This window comes from Heptranchias perlo, unplaced genomic scaffold (assembly GCF_035084215.1).
Source record: "Heptranchias perlo isolate sHepPer1 unplaced genomic scaffold, sHepPer1.hap1 HAP1_SCAFFOLD_1406, whole genome shotgun sequence".
In the NCBI taxonomy this organism is placed as follows: Eukaryota; Metazoa; Chordata; class Chondrichthyes; order Hexanchiformes; family Hexanchidae; genus Heptranchias; species Heptranchias perlo.
In genome coordinates, this window is record NW_027138653.1 from 25,001 (window position 1) to 35,000 (window position 10,000).

Below are 10,000 nucleotides of genomic sequence, written 5' to 3' on the forward strand. Positions count from 1 at the left end.
GAGGCGGCGCAGCGTACGGTACCGAGCACTCGGAGATGCGGTGCTGCCCGCCGGAGTGACAGCGAAAGGCTGCGCACCGCTTTCCGCCTGGTAACTCGGCGTCCGTGAGACCGACCGACTCCGCTTTAGCACCGGAGCTAGAGTGGGGCAAGGGGCACCGAAGGGTACCGGAACGATCACGTTCGCATACCGGGAAGTCGAGTGCCGGGCCGCTGAAAGCGAGCAGGGTGCCACCGCTCGGGGCCCCGGTTTGTCCGTCCCACCCGGAGGCCCATATCTCCGGAAGGCACAGGCCGATTTCCTCCGGGTATGGCTCGTTGCGTGCGGCCGGACCAGGCGCAGCGGACGGTACCGAGCACTCGGAGGTCCGGCGCTGCCCGCCGGAGGTACAGCGAAAGGCTGCAAACCACTTTCCGCCGCCTCCCTCCGCGGGCGTGAGACCGACGGTCGTCGGGTTTGGTTCCGCGGCTAGAGCAGGACGAGGGGCAGCGAACGGTACTGGAAGGAACCCGGTCGCACACCGGGAAGTCGACTAGCGGGCCGCCGAAAGCGAGCTCGGGGCCCCGGTTTGTCCGTCCCACCCGGAGGCCCATATCTCCGGAAGGCACAGGCCGATTTCCACCGGGTATGGCTCGTTGTGTGCGGCCGGACCAGGCGCAGCGGACGGTACCGAGCACTCGGAGGTCGGGCGCTGCCCGCCGGAGGTACAGCGAAAGGCTGCAAACCACTTTCCGCCGCCTCCCTCCGCGGGCGTGAGACCGACGGTCGTCGGGTTTAGTTCCGCGGCTAGAGCAGGACGAGGGGCAGCGAACGGTACCGGAACGAACCCGGTCGCACACCGGGAAGTCGAGTGCCGGGTCTCGAAACGGAGCCGGGTCGGCCCAGTTTAAAACGGAGAAGAGAGTGCTGCCCTCTGCGGGTGAAAACATGGAAGTACGTTGGTTAATGATTTCCAGTTCACCCCGCTTGGTCAGGCCCACTCGGAGGCGGATAACTCCGGAACGCCGAGGCCGATTTCCTGCGGGTATGGCTCGTTGCGTGCGGCAGGAGGCGGCGCAGCGTTCGGTACCGAGCACTCGGAGGTGCGGTGCTGCCCGCCGGAGTGACAGCGAAAGGCTGCGCACCGCTTTCCGCCTGCTAACTCGGCGTCCGTGAGACCGACCGACTCCGCTTTAGCACCGGAGCTAGAGTGGGGCAAGGGGCACCGAAGGGTACCGGAACGATGACGTTCGCACACCGGGAAGTCGAGTGCCGGGCCGCCGAAAGCGAGCAGGGTGCCACCGCTCGGGGCCCCGGTTTGTCCGTCCCACCCGGAGGCCCATATCTCCGGAAGACACAGGCCGATTTCCACCGGGTATGGCTCGTTGTGTGCGGCCGGACCAGGCGCAGCGGACGGTACCGAGCACTCGGAGGTCGGGCGCTGCCCGCCGGAGGTACAGCGAAAGGCTGCAAACCACTTTCCGCCGCCTCCCTCCGCGGGCGTGAGACCGACGGTCGTCGGGTTTGTTTCCGCGGCTAGAGCAGGACGAGGGGCAGCGAACGGTACCGGAAGGAACCCGGTCGCACACCGGGAAGTCGACTAGCGGGCCGCCGAAAGCGAGCACGGGGCCCCGGTTTGTCCGTCCCACCCGGAGGCCCATATCTCTGGAAGGCACAGGCCGATTTCCACCGGGTATGGCTCGTTGTGTGCGGCCGGACCAGGCGCAGCGGACGGTACCGAGCACTCGGAGGTCGGGCGCTGCCCGCCGGAGGTACAGCGAAAGGCTGCAAACCACTTTCCGCCACCTCCCTCCGCGGGCGTGAGACCGACGGTCGTCGGGTTTGTTTCCGCGGCTAGAGCAGGACGAGGGGCAGCGAACGGTACCGGAACGAACCCGGTCGCACACCGGGAAGTCGACCAGCGGGCCGCCGAAAGCGTGCTCGGGTCCCCGGTTTGTCTGTCCCACCCGGAGGCTGATATCTGAGGAAGTCCGAGGCCGATTTCCTCCGGCTAACTCGGCGGGCAATGTGTCCCCCCCACCATCTTCGGCTGATTACCGTGGCTGGACCGGATCAAGGAGCAACGGAACCGTGCCAGAACGACGTCGGTCGGACGGCGTGAACTGATAGTGCCGAGGCCGGAAACCGAGCCGGAAATGTGCACCGATTTATTGGTCCCACTCGCAGGCCCATATCTCCGGAAGGCCGAGGCCGATTTCCTCCGGGTATGGTTCGCTGCGTGCAGCCGGAAGGGGAGCAGCGGACGGCACTGAGCAGCCGGAGGTGCGGCGCTGCCCGCCGGAGCTGCAAGCGAAAGGCTGCGCACCGCTTTCCGCTGGTTAACTCGGCAGGCCGTCAGGCCGACCGACTCCGCTTCAGCACGGGAGCTAGAGTCGGGCAAGGGGCACCGAAGGGTACCGGAAGGATCACGTTCGGACACCGGGAAGTCGAGTGCCGGGCCGCCGAAAGCGAGCTCGGGGCCCCGGTTTGTCCGTCCCACCCGGAGGCCCATATCTCGAGAAGGCACAGGCCGATTTCCTCCGGGTTTGGCTCGCTGCGTGCGGCCGGACGAGGTGCAGCGAACGGTACCGAGCACTCGGAGGTGCGGCGCTGCCCGCCGGAGGTACAGCGAAAGGCTGCAAACCGCTTTCCGCCTCCTCTCCCCTCGGGCGTGAGACCGACGGTCGTCTGGTTTGCTTCCGCGGCAAGAGCAGGACGAGGGGCACCGAGCGGTACCAGAACGAACCCGGTCGCACACCGGGATGTCGAGTGCCCGGCCCAAACCCGCTACCCCCCCCCCCCACCCGAAAGCGAGCCACGGTTTGTGGATTAAAAGTGAAGCGGCAAAGATTTGTAAAACAGCGTGAAATGATGAACCAGAAGCCCAAAGTAATGGTGGGAATAAAAGTTCCGAAATGTGAAATGGTGAACCAGAAGTTGTGTGAACTGTTTAACCCAAAGTGGCAAAAATGGATTAAAAGGGGTGAAATGATCGACCGCAAAGCAGGGCAAGCATTAAACAAAAGCAGCAGCATTTTTTAAAAAGGGACAAATGGTTTACCAGAATCCCAAAAGAATGCTCAGAGACTTAAGTGCCAAAGGGGCAAATGGTTAACCAGAAGCTGGGTGAACTGCTTAACCCAAAGTGGGAAAAAGGATAAAAAAGGGGTGAACTGATCAACCAGAAGTCGACAACAATGTGCGGCGATTAAGTCTGAAAGAGGGAAAGGTTGACCGGAAAGCAGGGAAATGATTAAACAAAAGCAGAAAAATTCAGTAAAAAGGGGCAAGTGGTGAACCAGAAGTTGGGTGAACTGCTTAACCAAAAGTGGGAAAGAGGATTAAAAGGGGAGAAATGTTGAACCAGATGTCGAAAACAATGCGCGGCGATGAAGTCTGAAAGAGGAAAAGGTTGACCGCAAAGCAGGGAAAGGATTAAACAGAAGCAGCAATATCTTTTAAAAAGGGACAAATGGTGAACCAGAATCCCAAAAGAATGCTCAGAGACTTAAGTCCCAAAGGGGCAAATGGTTAACCAGAAGCTGGGTGAACTGTTTAACCAAAAGTGGGAAAAAGGATTAAAATGTTGTGAAATGATTAACCAGAAGGCGAAAGCAAAGTGCGGCGGCGAAGTCCTAAAGGGGAAAAGGTTGACCATAAAGCAGGGAAATGATTAAACAAAAGCAGAAAAATTCAGTAAGAAGGGGCAAATGGTTAACCAGAAGTTGGGTGAACTGCTTAACCAAAAGTGGGAAAGAGGATTAAAAGGGGAGAAATGTTGAACCAGATGTCGAAAACAATGCGCGGCGATGAAGTCTGAAAGAGGAATAGGTCGACCGCAAAGCAGGGAAATGATTAAACAAAAGCAGAAAAATTCAGTAAAAAGGGGCAAATGGTGAACCAGAAGCTGGGTGAACTGCTTAACCAAAAGTGGGAAAAAGGATTAAAAGGGGAGAAATGTTGAACCAGATGTCGAAAACAAGGTGCGGCGATGAAGTCTGAAAGAGGAATAGGTCGACCGCAAAGCAGGGAAAGGTTTAATCAAAAGCAGCAATATCTTTTAAAAAGGGACAAATGGTGAACCAGAATCACAAAAGAATGCTCAGAGACTTAAGTCCCAAAGGGGAAATGGTTAACCAGTAGCTGGGTGAACTGTCCAACCCAAAGTGGGAAAAAGGATTAAAAGGGGTGAAATGATTAACCAGAAGGCGAAAGCAAAGTGCGGCGGCGAAGTCGTAAGGGGAAAAGGTTGACCAGAAAGCAGGGAAAGCATTAAACAAAAGCGGCAACATTTTTAAAAAAGTGGCAAATGGTTAACCAGAATCCCAAAAGAATGCTCAGAGACTTAAGTCCCAAAGGGGAAATGGTTAACCAGAAGCTGGGTGAACTGGTGAACCAAAAGTGGGAAAAAGGATTAAAAGGGGAGAAATGTTTAACCAGAAGGCAAAAGCAAAGTGCGGCGGCGAAGTCCAAAAGGGGAAAAGGTTGACAAGAAAGCAGGGAAATGATTAAACCAAAGCGGAAAAATTCAGTATAATGGGGCAAATGGTTAACCAGAAGCTGGGTGAAATGGTTAACCGAAAGTGGCAAAAAAAGATTTAAAGGGGAAAAATGATTAACCAGAAGTCGACAACAATGCGCGGCGATGAAGTCTGAAAGGGGAAAAGGTTGACCACATAGCAGGGAAACGATTAAACAAAAGCGGCAACATTTTTAAAAAAGTGGCAAATGATTAACCAGAATCCCAAAAGAATGCTCAGAGACTAAGTCCCAAAGGGGAAATGGTTAACCAGAAGCTGGGGGAAATGGTTAACCAAAAGTTGCAAAAATGATTAAAAGGGGTGAAATGATTAACCAGGAGGCTAAAGCAATGTGCCGCGGTGAAGTCTGAAAGAGGGAAAGGTTGACCAGAAAGCATTAAACAAAAGCGGCAACATTTTTTAAAAATTGGCAAATGATTAACCAGAATCCCAAAAGAATGCTCAGAGACTAAGTCCCATAGGGGAAATGGTTAACCAGAAGCTGGGGGAAATGGTTAACCAAAAGTTGCAAAAATGATTAAAAGGGGTGAAATGATTAACCAGAATTCGAAAATAATGTGCGGCGATGAAGTCCTAAAGGGGAAAAGTTTGACCACAAAGCAGGGAAAGCATTAAACAAAAGCGGCAACATTTTTTAAAAATTGGCAAATGATTAACCAGAATCCCAAAAGAATGCTCAGAGACTAAGTCCCAAAGGGGAAATGGTTAACCAGAAGCTGGGGGAAATGGTTAACCAAAAGTTGCAAAAATGATTAAAAGGGGTGAAATGATTAACCAGGAGGCTAAAGCAATGTGCCGCGGTGAAGTCTGAAAGAGGGAAAGGTTGACCAGAAAGCATTAAACAAAAGCGGCAACATTTTTTAAAAATTGGCAAATGATTAACCAGAATCCCAAAAGAATGCTCAGAGACTAAGTCCCAAAGGGGAAATGGTTAACCAGAAGCTGGGGGAAATGGTTAACCAAAAGTTGCAAAAATGATTAAAAGGGGTGAAATGATTAACCAGGAGGCTAAAGCAATGTGCCGCGGTGAAGTCTGAAAGAGGGAAAGGTTGACCAGAAAGCATTAAACAAAAGCGGCAACATTTTTAAAAAAGTGGCAAATGATTAACCAGAATCCCAAAAGAATGCTCAGAGACTGAGTCCCAAAGGGGGAAATGGTTAACCAGAAGCTGGGGAAATGGTTAACCAAAAGTTGCAAAAATGATTAAAAGGGGTGAAATGATTAACCAGGAGGCTAAAGCAATGTGCCGCGGTGAAGTCTGAAAGAGGGAAAGGTTGACCAGAAAGCATTAAACAAAAGCGGCAACATTTTTAAAAATTGGCAAATGATTAACCAGAATTCCAAAAGAATGCTCAGAGACTAAGTCCCAAAGGGGAAATGGTTAACCAGAAGCTGGGGGAAATGGTTAACCAAAAGTTGCAAAAATGATAAAAGGGGTGAAATGATTAACCAGGAGGCTAAAGCAATGTGCCGCGGTGAAGTCTGAAAGAGGGAAAGGTTGACCAGAAAGCATTAAACAAAAGCGGCAACATTTTTTAAAAATTGGCAAATGATTAACCAGAATTCCAAAAGAATGCTCAGAGACTAAGTCCCAAAGGGGAAATGGTTAACCAGAAGCTGGGGGAAATGGTTAACCAAAAGTTGCAAAAATGATTAAAAGGGGTGAAATGATTAACCAGGAGGCTGAAGCAATGTGCCGCGGTGAAGTCTGAAAGAGGGAAAGGTTGACCAGAAAGCATTAAACAAAAGTGGCAACATTTTTTAAAAATTGGCAAATGATTAACCGAGAATCCCAAAAGAATGCTCAGAGACTAAGTCCCAAAGGGGAAATGGTTAACCAGAAGCTGGGGGAAATGGTTAACCAAAAGTTGCAAAAATGATTAAAAGGGGTGAAATGATTAACCAGGAGGCTAAAGCAATGTGCCGCGGTGAAGTCTGAAAGAGGGAAAGGTTGACCAGAAAGCATTAAACAAAAGTGGCAACATTTTTAAAAATTGGCAAATGATTAACCAGAATCCCAAAAGAATGCTCAGAGACTAAGTCCCAAAGGGGAAATGGTTAACCAGAAGCTGGGGGAAATGGTTAACCAAAAGTTGCAAAAATGATTAAAAGGGGTGAAATGATTAACCAGGAGGCTGAAGCAATGTGCCGCGGTGAAGTCTGAAAGAGGGAAAGGTTGACCAGAAAGCATTAAACAAACAAAAGTGGCAACATTTTTAAAAAATTGGCAAATGATTAACCAGAATCCCAAAAGAATGCTCAGAGACCAAGTCCCAAAGGGGAAATGTGGTTAACCAGAAGCTGGGGGAAATGGTTAACCAAAAGTTGCAAAAATGATTAAAAGGGGTGAAATGATTAACCAGGAGGCTAAAGCAATGTGCCGCGGTGAAGTCTGAAAGAGGGAAAGGTTGACCAGAAAGCATTAAACAAAAGCGGCAACATTTTTAAAATTGGCAAATGATTAACCAGAATCCCAAAAGAATGCTCAGAGACTAAGTCCCAAAGGGAAATGGTTAACCAGAAGCTGGGGAAAATGGTTAACCAAAAGTTGCAAAAATGATTAAAAGGGGTGAAATGATTAACCAGGAGGCTGAAGCAATGTGCCGCGGTGAAGTCTGAAAGAGGGAAAGGTTGACCAGAAAGCATTAAACAAAAGGTGGCAACATTTTTTAAAAATTGGCAAATGATTAACCAGAATCCAAAAGAATGCTCAGAGACTAAGTCCCAAAGGGGAAATGGTTAACCAGAAGCTGGGGGAAATGGTTAACCAAAAGTTGCAAAAATGATTAAAAGGGTGAAATGATTAACCAGGAGGCTAAAGCAATGTGCCGCGGTGAAGTCTGAAAGAGGGAAAGGTTGACCAGAAAGCATTAAACAAAAGCGGCAACATTTTTTAAAAATTGGCAAATGATTAACCAGAATTCCAAAAGAATGCTCAGAGACTAAGTCCCAAAGGGGAAATGGTTAACAGAAGCTGGGGAAAATGGTTAACCAAAAGTTGCAAAAATGATTAAAAGGGGTGAAATGATTAACCAGGAGGCTGAAGCAATGTGCCGCGGGGAAGTCTGAAAGAGGCAAAGGTTGACCAGAAAGCATTAAACAAAAGTGGCAACATTTTTAAAAATTGGCAAATGATTAACCAGAATCCCAAAAGAATGCTCAGAGACTAAGTCCCAAAGGGGAAATGGTTAACCAGAAGCTGGGGAAATGGTTAACCAAAAGTTATTGCAAAAATGATTAAAAGGGGTGAAATGATTAACCAGGAGGCTGGAGCAATGTGCCGCGGTGAAGTCTGAAAGAGGGAAAGGTTGACCAGAAAGCATTAAACAAAAGTGGCAACATTTTTTAAAAATTGGCAAATGATTAACCAGAATCCCAAAAGAATGCTCAGAGACTAAGTCCCAAAGGGGAAATGGTTAACCAGAAGCTGGGGGAAATGGTTAACCAAAAGTTGCAAAAATGATTAAAAGGGGTGAAATGATTAACCAGGAGGCTGAAGCAATGTGCCGCGGTGAAGTCTGAAAGAGGGAAAGGTTGACCAGAAAGCATTAAACAAAAGTGGCAACATTTTTAAAAAATTGGCAAATGATTAACCAGAATCCCAAAAGAATGCTCAGAGACCAAGTCCCAAAGGGGAAATGGTTAACCAGAAGCTGGGGGAAATGGTTAACCAAAAGTTGCAAAAATGATTAAAAGGGGTGAAATGATTAACCAGGAGGCTAAAGCAATGTGCCGCGGTGAAGTCTGAAAGAGGGAAAGGTTGACCAGAAAGCATTAAACAAAAGCGGCAACATTTTTTAAAAATTGGCAAATGATTAACCAGAATCCCAAAAGAATGCTCAGAGACTAAGTCCCAAAGGGGAAATGGTTAACCAGAAGCTGGGTGAAATGGTTAACCAAAAGTTGCAAAAATGATTAAAAGGGGTGAAATGATCAACCAGAAGTCGAAAATAATGTGCGGCGATGAAGTCCTAAGGGGCAAAAGTCACCCAGAAGGCAGGGAAATGATCAAACGAAAGCAGCCAAAAAATTATTAAAAGAGGGGAACTGATGAACCAAAAGATGAGAAACGGCCCGCAGAGACTAAGTCCAAAACGGGAACTGGTGAACCGGAAATGATTAACCAAAAACTAAGTCCGAAGAGGGAACTGGTAAACCAGAACTGAGTAACCCGATTTTTAAAATTAATTATAAATGGGGAAACGATTGAGCAAAAGGCGGAAATTAAGTCACAGGGACCATGTCCGAAAGGGCAAGAGGTTACCCCGTAGGGGGCATTCGTCAACTCAATCTGAAAAATTTGGAGGCAAATCTGACCAAAATGCGGAAATCGGACCACACCGCGAGGGGCGCCATTCGACGGGGCAGGGTTAGACGCGTCGAACGGTACCTGAAGGTCCCGGCTGCGACACGTGAGTCCGGAGATATGGCCAGTCAAAGTCTGATGGGAGGTACCGAAGCCGAAAAATCGAAACGCGTTTGCGGCGATTCGGTGTCAGAGAGTCGGTCACGAATTCAAATTCGTCCCGCTGATTCGCCAATTGCCAGCCGGTTCCGGGGGGATTGGCGGGGTACCTGCAGGATAGTAAGAGGTGGCATGTCGAGACTTAGCCTGTTTACCAGACTTGTGTCTAGCGCCTCCAGGTCTGCAGAGACCGACCCGGGCTGCCGCCCAACCGACTTTTAAGCCTTTTGGGAGTGGGAATTTTTCCCATTTTTCCCCATTTTTCGGGTTTTTTGGTCGGGCTTGAAAACGGCGGCCCCGAGGCCTCCCGGGGCTGGCGGGCTTCGGCTCCCTTGCGAGAGGGTCCGAATTCCACCCGTTTAAGCCCAGAAAGGAGTTCGGAAGTCAGTCGGTCGAGGGAACCCCTTCGGAAGTCCGACGGGGATGGATTCGGCCGGCGTTTCGGATCTCCGGTCAGAGGATTCCCCCCCTGGGCGGGGGGGTGCGAGTAGCTGCCGGCAAACGGTCCCTTGCACTTGTGGCACAAAAAGTCCGAGCACAGGTTAATGAGTTGGCCGCGGAAGCCCCTATGCCGAAATGAGAAAGCCCCCTTTGCGGGGATTTAGTGACGCATCTGCGGCCGGAGGTGGGAGGCCGTCCTGCCGAATTGACACTTGTCATTCGGGCACCTAGGGATTGGTCGGGTACCCGGAGATTTTCGAGAACACGATTTTCAGAGCTTTCTCTGACAGCCCAGGTGCACTTTAAGAGTGCCTGAAAAAGTGACACTTGGCAAAAGGCTCTCAATTTCAAAGCGGAGACCTTTACAAGAGCACTCGGAAGTCACCTGTCAGCATTTAAAGCTACATCAGGCGGCAATTTTCGAACTCTTTGTCAGTCTGAAATCGTGTTGAGCCTCGACAGCGTCGGGCTCAGGCAGGAGGAGCTTGCCAGCAGAGAGAGGCTCACCATGGATTGCTGGTGGATGCTTTTCGAAAACATATACACATTATATTATATTATAATAATATAAAG